General features: G+C 47.2%; 1 protein-coding gene across 2 annotated transcripts in view; it reads left to right on the top strand.

The window, feature by feature from the left end:
• Positions 1-12,227, top strand: part of LOC142587736 (muscarinic acetylcholine receptor DM1-like) — a 198,526-nt gene that overhangs the window by 99,522 nt on the left and 86,777 nt on the right. The window contains exon 3 of one of the 2 annotated variants that reach the window (XM_075698942.1): positions 10,797-11,487. The exons of the other annotated variant lie outside the window; for it this stretch is intronic. The gene's annotated coding sequence lies outside the window, so the exon portion shown is untranslated. The remainder of the gene's footprint in view (positions 1-10,796; positions 11,488-12,227) is intronic. 2 annotated transcript variants of the gene reach the window in all.

The following is a 12,227-nucleotide window of genomic DNA, read 5'->3' as shown; positions in this document are numbered from 1 at the left end:
CTTGGCGGCACCCACGACGGATTCAAAGCAGGGCACAGAACAGGAAGCTCCACATACTGTGGACCCCGGCCCATTCCTCTACGACGGGCAATGAACACGCTCACATCAAGTACCGAGATCTCGCCCACCAGGCCACGGAGGAGACAGCAGAACCCACATCCCTCGCGACTTACCAAAAAATTGCACAACTCTACAGACTCACTAGAAGAACACTCCTCGCATCGAACCGAAACCTCCCGAAGAGACAGGAAACCACAGTCAGATTAATACAGACTAACACAATCGCGCATTAAATAAGCATGCACCTGCTATTCCCGACGATGCCTAATGTAAATTCTCCAATCAGCCAGACACTCTCAGACACATCAAATTAAAGTGTGTCAATAACCCAGGGACCCTACAAAGTAAAACTGTTCCAATCTGTCTTCATTCCGGTCTCCTCACGTCACATGTACGTGACCGCCAACGTAGGCATCGGACGGTGACCCAGAGCGTTGTTTGAACGACCCATTCAAATGCTCGCGTCGTTTATAGGCGGTGAACTTTGTTTGGTTTCAAAGTAAATATCATCGCCGACATTGACAGGTTTTTCTTATCTAATAGGCTGAATTGAGGCGACGAGCACGCAGAAATGGATATTCTTTCGGTGGAGCCAATGAAATGAGATTCCCGGATGTGGAGTGTGGCGCCGGTATCTGGAGATTGGCCCGCTTCCCATTGCTTAGATTACGGTGGCTTGTCGAAAATCGTGGCTGCGCGGAACGGAAGGCCAGAATGTCGCTAAAACATGCCCTCAGTGAAGCAGACTTGACCGAGCGATGTCGTATACGTGCCAAAAAGGCTCGAGAGCGTTATACTACTACGTAAAACGTTTTATGGTACGCAAATAAATATTTTCTCGCCAGCAGCTCCGAGTAGCCAGACAGACGCCTTCTATTCCTTTCGGAAAGGGGCTATCCCAAGATAGGTTCCCAGCTTTGTTCGATATATAAATACATGTTTAATGCATACATGTAATCTTGATGTGGCGAGTTATGTCGGTTTTGCTATTTCCTATAACAAAAAACCGAAGTGGGCGAAGCTCGGCAACTTTTGATCAACTAGCGGATGGTTAGTGCAAAAAAAAAAAAGAAGATGGGGGGAATCAGAAATATCTTTTTTTTGGTCTAATCATGCATAGTGAGCATGCGGACTTCATATCAGATACTGAGTTTATGCGGTTTTCCTGACGTCGCGTGGCATACTGGTGAAGCGGGGGTAGCCCGAACAAATTTTCGCCAATCGTGGAGGGCTCATTGCATTAGTGAAGCACAGGCAGTTCGGAACCGCTTTACGCACTAGCACCACAGACCTACCACCCACTTCCACTGACTGCTGGAAGATTCTTCTGGGCAGCTCCCCACCTCGATAGCGACTCCTGCTTGTGGAGAAAGCAGGTACGGCGAAGATGGCAAGTGGCTCCCTGGAATAAACATCCACCCCGTTTACCGAACTGCTGAATAAATAATCTTTTGACTCACTCTGCTCCGCCAAAGCAAGGGCCGCATTCGGGCTTCCGGTTTTTGCGCGACCGTTGTGCTCGCACAGATTAGCGCTCTCGCCGAGAAGCCGCATGCACAACCCACAAGGGCGCCTAAAGCCCATTCCCCCAAAAAAAGAAGGCTACGGTAAAGGGGCTAGCGTGATTCCACGTCGCTTCCAGACGAAACGGCGGCTTAAGCCTGCAATTGTGGCACGCTTCACAAGGACTTCAGATGGTGCCGCCGAAGAATGCGAGAAATGCAAACAAACGGGGAGAGCGAGCCGTCGCTGCACTGAGCTTGCATGCGGTGTGACCAAGACGCCTTGGTCACACCGCACGCCTTTAGCGCGCGGCTTTGGAGCCCACCATCTACTTCTTTCTCGTCTTGTCCGCTCCCGTGCGTTTCAACAGCTTCTGGCCGCGAAAAAGTTTTCTTCTCATCATTGAAAGCAGTCTTCAAGTTTGTAGATATGTTGTAGGGATCTCCGAACCAGTCTTCCTTTCGTCTTTAAGAGACAGGATCGCGGCTTCGCGTCAGCTCCAGAATATACTTCAATGACCTTAGCCAGGTTCCAGAAGGTCGTGCACGTTTCTATACCCCCATCTCTCTCTTTCGCTCCCTTCTTTCCATTCCCCTTCGCCCTGCCCCCAGTGCAGGCTAACCAACCGGACTCTTGAGTGCTTAACATCCCTGTCTTCCTTATCTCTCTCTCTCTCTCTCTCTCTCTCACTATCTATCCCTGTAGTTACGGGGCATGGATCCAACGGAAGGGCACGCACGACAGTTGAAGTAATTATTGGATTCACTCCTCTGATTCGTCCATCAGCTGTAAGAATGCTTCTAAAGGCACCTTTCTCACCCCCCAATATGCTCCCCGTTTTCCTGCGCAATCCATCATTTGCATCTTTTTTTTTCCCCTTCACGTGAATGGGGTACGCCGACACGAGGGGAGATGTACTTAAATGAACATGTCTCACCACCACCTACTTACACCGGTCTGAGCAAAACGGACGGTAAATGTCAACATAAATCTATCTCGATTCTTTCTTCAGGCAAGCACGAAACGCCGACGGTTTTTTATTCGGTGTGGTCTCTCGCGCCCTTGATATTCGGCCCCTGAAACGCCACCGGCTTTGTTCCTCATTACGTCGGTGCAGTATGACGGCTTCAGCGAGATGCCACACCTTGGTATGACTTTCAAACTGTCGAAATTGTAAACCTTTTATTTTCTTCATTGCTTACAAATGATAAATATACATAGTAGCGGAGGGTTGTGGAATATATATATATATATATATATATATATATATATATATATATATATATATATATATATATATATATATATATATATATGTGTGTGTGTGTGTGTGTGTGTGTGTGTGTGTGTGTGTGTGTGTGTGTGTGTGTGTGTAATAGATATCCTGGAGAGGGATATCCTTATCTAAGGGGCGCGTCAAACTATCTCGGTATGTACCGTTTGTTATTCGAATTATTGTCATTTTACGCGCACAAACAGTGGTCCCAACGGCACCTGGTGTACCCTGTCACCACGACCAGCTGGTCGTGAGAGGTGGATGATTAGAAAGGAATAGAAAGGGTGAAACTACACCGCACTGGCCCTAACTTGAGCAAACGCCTTTTTTTTTTTTTTGCCTGACGACTCCGTAAAACCCACGACTTTCTTGATGAGAAGCAGATCCGCATCACGACTGAGCCAAAACAACTCACTTATATACTGTGACTACGAGCAACTTGGAAGTATCGTGCACACTTTCACTGACGCTGGTGCGTCGACTGCGAGCACTTGGGGCTTATCTGCGCATGTAGGTAGGCGTAGCCGTGGTGGGCCAACTCGATGCGAACGATAGTCTAAGAAACACGACTGCCTTCGATCAGTTCTGGCCGAACTTGCCCTTAAGGCGTAATCATTTACTTATTACAATGACCTTACATTGGCACTGTTACTTTCTCCACTGTCATGCGCACATTGATGTTTCGGATGAGCGATACTTCTGGACGCGAAAACGCTTGCACGTATATGGCGTGGGACGTATGCGAACTGTTTTGATAAGGCTCATTTACGTGCTCTGGAAGACAGGCGAAGTACTGTGTTGACACAGTTAAACTACAAATTCACTGATTGATACGGAATTTCTGGCCCTTGCATTTTAACCGTGAATATTTTTTCGCCGACGCTCACCTTGAAATTCCCGACGATATTGACGATGCCTCGGCACTGTTGCCAGACTCGCTCCTATATATAAAAAAAAAGGTTATGCGTAATTGGCTCGCGGTATAGGCGACCTTGTGCTAACCAATCAACAGTGCTGTGCCACGACGGCGTCGTCCAGTGATGTACGCAATACCGATGTCATCATCTTTCGTGTTGACGTCTCCGGCTTTTCGATAAGTGGCTCCGCCACCGGACACTCGGCGACATCCACGACACATCCACGACCGCTGTGGAAATGGCGCCCGATGTGCGGCACCAACTTTGGGCCTGGAAAATCCGAGACGGCCGCCCAGCTTCAGTGTCTCGGTTTGAGCCCTTGGTGCGAGCCGGGCGAAACCACAGGCGTTCCCGTCAACATCCGGCTCTTCGTCAGCTCCCGGCACTGCGAGCGTAATTGAATGGCTGGGCCTATCTCCGAAGCGGGCCACGGTTTCTAGCCCGGACGGTGATTGGGTTAGCCTAATGGATCGCGCGTGACGTCGCTTTCTACACCCCCCCCCCCCTCACTGTGTGGCGCGGCGAAAGAACAACGGCGCAGGCTCAGCCGTCTTCATGAGATGGCTGGAGAATGTGATACCGGCGTCATTCGTTGGTGAAATTACTATAATGCATTTTCATCTGTCTCTCACCCAGAGAGGTGTCCATCGCTGGTGGGGCTACTGATAACATCGAGATTCGATTAGCGAGATGAGATTGCGCAGACCGTGCCGGCCAGTACTGTACGGTCGTTTCTGGCACTGGAAGGAAATGCGCGGCTGCGCTTTGGGCACTGCTGGCGGTTGCACGAATAAGACTGCTGGCACACGCGTGCCGAGGATAGGGACATAGGCACGTGAACGCCTAAAAGCACATGGTTCCGAAACCCTGGGGACCGAATGACAATTGCAGTTCCTTTTTCTGCGATTGCAGGTTCGTTTATGCGCCATCCCATCCATTTGCCACATCCCATCGCTTACGACATTGCCTATCTATTACAGAGGTCTTTGACGTCTCGTAAGCGACCGGAGAGTACGAAATGCCTTATGCCCGGATGCATTGCACTTATGTCAGGTCTCTTCCTTGCGAAGCGAATCGCAGGAGCCATAGCCATACGGTAACTCCAGCCATTCGTCACGGTGGTGTCTTCTAGTCACAGTTACGCGCAGTGCGCTTCTTCAAACCACGACAATTTTATCTATACCGCACACTAAGGAAGAAAAATAAGTGTACCACATATAATTTACACATATTGAATGTCTGCGAAGGAAGCTTAACTCATCAAAAGTGTCGCCAAATACGCCCACTGTTCGCAATCGGAGAAGCAGGGTATTATTTTTAGCGTCGACTGTGTGCCATTCCTGCTTCTTTTATAGTTTTTGTGTTACGACAATGTGACCGTCTAGGTATTGCGCGTTGGCCTATATATGGACATATAGTATACGTATAGTATAGATACGTTGGACATATAGTATCAGTAACGCCGAAAATATAATCTCTCCGCAAAGTGTTGAATGTGATTGAAAAGATAAACGTGTCGTCTGAGCACGATACCATCTACCCTTACGTCAATACGTACGACCCATTAAACATACGACCTTTATGACTGCAATAGTATGACCAAGTGCAGGGACTGCTCCCAATGTGCGCGAGTGCCGTTGAATACGTGCCCAACGTGCACTAGTTGAAGAGACGAGAGGAAGAGCTGATATTCTAAGAAAACGAGACAGCATAAGGAACAAACACGGGGTACATTAAAGGAAAGCCTGTAAAGTAACTGTTACTGCAGGGAGGGATAGAACCTGCTTCATCACATTTCCAGGCAAGGAGCTTTACACAAACAAGCTGACCTTTCAGACAGCCCAATAAAGATGTCTTGCATTCTCTTTCAGTTTAAACAAGAGGATACTAGAGTAGTTTTGCTTGTGAGCACCATCACTCGTTTCTTTTTTGTTTGATGATGAACTGAAACAAATTCCGGCAGGACCCATCTCACGATGCCTGTCAACGGTAAAATGATTAGCATTCAAGTAACGTAGCCATATCTGTTGCGGTCATTCTGAGATTACCGGGGTTCGGCTACATGTCATCGACACACACTGTCTATGGCATCGGTCCACTTGCTGTGATACTCACTTGCCAAGGTCGGCCATGATCATGATGGCATGATGACGACTTCTTGACGACGACGTAGTGACAACGATAGGATGACGACGAAAGAACGATATCGATGGAACGACAAAGGCGCTATGACGATGACGGCATGATGACAATGAGATTACGATGCTGAATAGATGGCGGCTGTATAACGAAAGCGTGACAATGACGATGAGATTACAATGTTATGACTACAAGTGCATGGTCACAAGGATGTGGCGACGACTGTACCGCGAAGAATGTATGATGATGAAAGCGTCACAGCCAGATAAAACTGGAATGATGACAATAAAACGACCCCGACTGCATCACGACAGCGGTATCACAACGAATGCACGACGACCAGTGAAGGGCGACGATGCAATGACAACGATACCCACCGTGGTTGCTCAATGGCCATGGTGTTGGGTTGCTGAGCACGACGTCGCGGGATCGAATCCCGGCCAAGGCGGCCTCATTTCGATGGAAGCGAAATGCGAAAACACTCGTGTACTTAGATTTAAGTGCATGTTAAAGATCCGCAATTGGTCGGAATTTCCGGAGTCGTACACCACGGCGTGCCTCATAATGAGAATGTGCATTTCGTACGTAAAGCCCCATAATTTAATGATGACGATGGCCTGAGAGTCTTATGAAGACACTAGAATGACGACGATAGCGGGAAGACGGCTCTGGGACGATGACCCTATGGCGACGATGTAATTCCATGACGCCGAGACGATGACATGACGAGAACGGTATGATGAAGGTGGAGCGATAATGACGAAACAAGTATGACGATGGTAAAACAACGAATGCATAGTGACTGGTGGACGGTGATGATATGACGACGACGGCATGACGAGAGTCGGATTACAAAGCTGGAATGACGACGACGTAATGAACACGTTGCAATCACGATCGCGAGCAAATACCTATAAGCCTAGGACAGCATGGAAAACTGGGTCGGCGTAAACGGTGTGACGACAATGGCACGACGAGATTCGGGTCACAGGACCGGTGTGACGACGATGGAGTGGCCGCGGGGGTATCACACCGCCGGTGTAACAACGAATGCATGACGAGTGTCTAACGTGGATGGCGGAACGACAATGGCTTGACGAGCTGGATGACGAAGCTGGAATACCCGCGATGGAACGACCCCCATGGCACCACAACCACAAGCATATGACAGTGGCCCGAGCTATACTATACCATTTGGGCCCCTGGGTCGGCGAAGAGAATTGATGGATGGATGGGCGGACGGATGGGCGGACGGATGGATGGATGGTTCTGCCTAATCTCTGTCAACGTTTTGAAGGAAATTTAACTAACGCTGTGGCTGCAAACCATGTTCTGAGCAATGTACTATCATTCATCGTCATACTAACCAGCTCGCGACGGAAACAATAGAAGCATTCCGTATTTGGAACGCAATGGATTTGTGCATCGGTCACCCTACAGTGTCGTTATCGCAGAGTGAATTAAATTTTCTTCAAAACAATGACAGAGATAAGGCAAAATCATGCGCGTATAGTGCTGAGGTTTAAGCCGTATGAGCACACTACCGATTGCAATACCACGCTTGTTGTATCACATTCTTGGAGGGGGGGGGGAGTCATATGACCTGTCCTATGTAAAAATATGTGTTGACTTTCATAAACTTATCACTTGCGAGTGAGCGCCTGTCCTGTGCTCTTCGTTCCCGTCGGTGTGCTCTTGCCCTGTACATCAGACGAAGCTTAGCCAACTTCGCCAAATGTCAGTTCTCTTATACTTAAACTGATCATGTTCATACAAGGTACATTGTCAGTGTATAGAGATGCCACGTGGGCTCCGTTATTCACAACTTTTTGTTATTTTCATATGGGTGTCGAAGAGATCGGCATCCTGCGTGATTTCGGCCGCTCGTTCTAGCCTACTCGAACAGCGCACTTATCAATGTTGGGCACACTCAAAGAAGCACGGAAAGAATAACGAAATAAACTGCCACTAAAAGTCGGATTACGTCAAAGCATTGATCTCGCAGAAACGTTCAAGTGAGGACGTTGCACATAAGAAGCACCATATACAGAGAAGTTAATGACACTTTGTAAGAGCAGGAGTGAAATTAGAAACAAAATAGAAGGGCAGTCACTGTCAGCTCACATTCAATTTGAGTAAACCCCATTGCAGCACGAAAGTTGGTACACTCGGTGGATGTCTGATTTTCCCTTTATTATTTACTCCTCTCCACCTTGCGGGTTTCCGCAGAACTATTACCTCAAACTCGATAGCGACATGAAAGGGAATAGCAAATTTCTTTTATAATGCGTGAGTTTGAATCCAGAAACTTGACACATAACAATTACTTATTTTGTAAAACAGTTATTCTCATCGGACATTTTTATCAAGGGCTTGCATGTTTAGCCCTTACAGGTGTTTGGGAAATTTCGGTGTTTGCTACCATATTGCTAACGCCTGTATGCGTAATAACTGTTTATGCAGAGCATGCATCACTCCGGCACTTCTCAGCGATTGTCGTAATTTACGAAAACTTTTTTTTAGACTCAATTTGTACGTGTAATTTTCTTCTCATGCATTCCAGCGACATTTCGCACTGAGAGCGGCAGCATCTTTGAATTAAGAGAAATCTTAAAGCACGCATTTATTACACCTGTCAGCCGAGCTGATGGCGGTCGCCGTGTGGACAGCGGCGCAACTGAATACGTTTGCCCGCCCAATCAGCTCCGAAAATTGCCCCGCTATAGAGGGCCACTTTCGTTGACACGAAATGGGCTGCCACTCTCCCATGGCTTCGAAGTGACCCACGAATTCGCGTAGTTTAGACACAATGCCTTTCTTTCCGGCCCGCTCTATTTGCGTATATAAGGTGTGGAAAGTCTGTCCGCAACAAGCACCTCTGGGCCGCCCAAGCGGGGACGCCTGCAGTTAATGGCTGGGCTGTCTGCATAGGGTGCTCTTTTTAGAAAGTTTAATCACTGGCTGTGGCAAAAAACACAAACACGCAAGGCGGCTAGAAGATTATATAACAGGACATAAGTGGAACAAAGATGCTTTGTTTGAAAAGATTATGCTAGGAGAATGCCAGCAAACTTGAGAGTAGGAAAAAATTGAGAGGCAGACATAGACAAAGTGACAGGAAGGTGAAAAGGTTTGAAAAGATAAAGCAAGGTGTCTCACTTGCTATCTCCTTCTTGTCCGGTGGCTTAATGCTGGTACCGCAGGGACCGTTTCTTTTTTTGTGGACCTTGCCTACGGTTGGCTTGGCCTGAAAGGAAGGCTAATAGGACAAGACCTTCCCGGGTCGTGAGGGCAAAATCTGTCGACAAAGTCGGGAGCTTCTCTTCAAAAGACGGGCCTAGCTTCTTTCATTGGCGCTCTCTTTTGTGTTGCGAAAACAATCAAAAGGCCAAAATTTAGTTTAATATGCAGCGAAACTTCCTGTCAGGGCACGTTATACTGCTCTCGCTCATTGTGTGCTGGTCCGCGCCAAGCTGTCGCCACCTGTGCAATTTCATAACGCTCGAACGTTCTTTTTTTTTTTTTGCTATCGTTTCTAAGGAGAAAACTGTGGTCTTTTTTTGTTTGCTTTTGTTTAAATTCTGTCGCCTAAACTTTTGTGCATGTTCTCTCTCGTGGTTCATCCGGCAATCATTTAGTATACATGAGTCGTTACACGTGACAAAGAATGTGGCAGGAAGTTCATTTATGTGGTACATAGTAAATTTGCTTTTCGTGTGCCTGTGCAAAGAACCTCCTGTTTTGTTCGCTGAACTTCGTTGGCTGAACGTCGCTCCCTGCTGTAAGATTTAGTCGGACTTGCCATGCGCCTTAGTTCAGTTCAGCCGGGACAGCTTTGCTCCTTGGGTGGAAGGCGGGGAAGTGTTTAGTGGAAGGCCCATGATGGTTCTCCGCAGTGATTACATTGTGGAGGCTTCTCAGAGGAAAAAGCTAGATTAGTGTAACAACACAGGAAGGAGTGGTTCTTTATTTTTCGTATTATTTTCCTAGATGTGGTTATTGAAGATATAAGGTACACTGCCTGTTATTGGCTTTATAACAGCGATTTCTTAAGCTTTCTTTCAAGCTTTGGCAGCAGGCTTTGTTAGCGGATCTGTAGTGCGATGCCGCACAGCCATTTCAAAAGTATGCGCCTCGAATGATCAAACTAATTTTGGTAATAAAATTTGATAAAAAAAGAAAGGTGCGGATGATGAGAAGAGAGCAGTACTTTAATGGGAACTGGATATGTTACCGTAGCGAACCGCCTATCATGCTATTCTACATGAGTGTGGGCGAAAAGTTTGGTGACAAAAAAATTTATATGCAAGAAACAAAAACAATAAATAACGACAACTAATAAGTAAGGTAACCAAGACTGTAGTGACACTCATTTATGTAAGAAAGCAAGAAAAAAGCTAGAAAGAAAGGAAGGAAGGGAGGAAGGAAGGAAGGAAGGAAGGAAGGAAGGAAGCCTGCGGAATTAATTATACGGGTCTTATCGGGCCTTTGTTTCTTCGAAAAGTATAAATCATTTTTTTTTCGGTCGTAAAACACGCGGACCTTCATTATTGCCTTGTTATCCTCATGTTTTTCAGCATATTTGTAGCTCCGTTTGGTTAACGTGGATATCAAGTACACAATCACCCAAGAAACTGGGCGGAAGCGCGGTTTAGGTGGTATTTCAAGTGATAATGCAGCGCAAACGTAAGGCGCGGAAGTTGCTGATTTGGTCGGCACCTGGCGAAAAGTTATCCTTTCTATTTTCACTTTCTTATCCTATTGTACTAGTATTTCTACATTTTTATTGAAAGCTATGCAGTAAATTTCACCTATGCTTTACTCTGGCTGCATTGTCTGGTATACTTCGTATTGTTCGGGAATATTGATTAATGCAATGTTCGTCTGTTTGTCCGTTCCAGGTTACCACGGAAGCTCTGCAGGCGCAAGTTCTCAAAAGGACGGAAACCTTCTTCTCGGGTTCCTGGAGGAAGTCGTTAACGATGACGTCTCGGCTTCTGCTGCCCTTGCATCGCATTTATTCTCCAAGATGCGAAGGAAACGACACGTGCAGAAGCAGCCGGCCTGTGCAAACATGAGCGTACTCACCTGCAAAAAAGAAAGAAATCACGAAGTCGCACGGGACAACATGGATGGCTCAGTCAAACACGCCCTGTTGTGCACACTTCGCAGCGGGGAAACAGATATCTCCTAAGCTTCACGCGGCGTCGTGGTGAAGAAATCGTTGGTGTCATCGTGCTACTTCTGCAAAGCTAGGTCGTCTGCAGGCTGACATTACTCACCATTACCATCGTCGAGTTCTCTGCCCGGCTCAGTGATACGCGGCCGGCTTTTGAAGCGAACATTTCGCCTTTTTTCAAGTTTGTTTTGACGATCTGAGGGAACGGAAGCAAGACGATTGTTTTGTGTAGTTTGGATCTCACTAGGCATCTCGCTGACAAAAAAAAAAGAACTCTTCAGCACAACTACAGGTCGTAAGAGAGCGGCGCAAGCATCCAGCCCGTGTTGCCACGCCCTTGCATTGAAGATTTTTTTTTTTTTTTACTTCTCGCCCGGTCGATTTCATCGCTGCAAAGAAAACAAGAAGACATGGTGAGTTACGAGTATTCAAGCTCTTCGTGCCTTTTTAAAAGGAAGCATGACAGGCCGCGATCCAAATTATAGCATCAGCTGACATACTGTCGACTGGTCACTCACGTACGAAAGGTATCAGCAGCCAGATAAAAAAGCTGCTTTGCGTCAAAGCCCACAGCTGGACGTCCCAGCCGGTTAGTCACAATATTGGTATAGAGTGCACTAGACCGTCCTAAAAACGTGCTGATGGATAACATTCGGGAGCACTCGGGCGCGGAAAAACCACAGAGCAGGCATCCGCACTAAAGACAGAAGTTGCCAGCGTCATTTTACCACGTCCCAGTCAAATCTCGGAGCCGCTCCGAACTAAATGTCGGAGCGACTCGGAACACTTTTTTTTTTCTGCCGGAACGAATTGTGCCATTGTAAGCGGAGAAATGAACACAGAGCGGCCGTTTCTAATGTATTGTATAATGTTTCGCCGACATTAAACATGACGGTCGAGGTCCGGGGTAGATGTCGTAAGGGACTGCTTGACAAAGTAATGGAGACTCGCTGGTAAACACGTGGACCCTGTGGCGCAGGCAGCGATCTCACTGTGGCCGTGTAACCCCTGAACAGAAAATTCGCGACCTTTCGTTCGCAGGGTGAAGTTTTAGAATTGTGTGCGGCAACTGGTCGAGGGATCCGTTACGGACAACCACCATCTGCACACTCTGGAATGTCAGCGTTGAGTTTCAGAACACGGCACGTTCACC

The sequence above is a fragment of the Dermacentor variabilis genome, chromosome 7 (genome assembly GCF_050947875.1).
Source record: "Dermacentor variabilis isolate Ectoservices chromosome 7, ASM5094787v1, whole genome shotgun sequence".
Taxonomy (NCBI): domain Eukaryota; kingdom Metazoa; phylum Arthropoda; class Arachnida; order Ixodida; family Ixodidae; genus Dermacentor; species Dermacentor variabilis.
The sequence above is the reverse complement of the archived record's forward strand: the minus strand, read 5'-3'. Positions and strand labels throughout refer to the sequence as shown.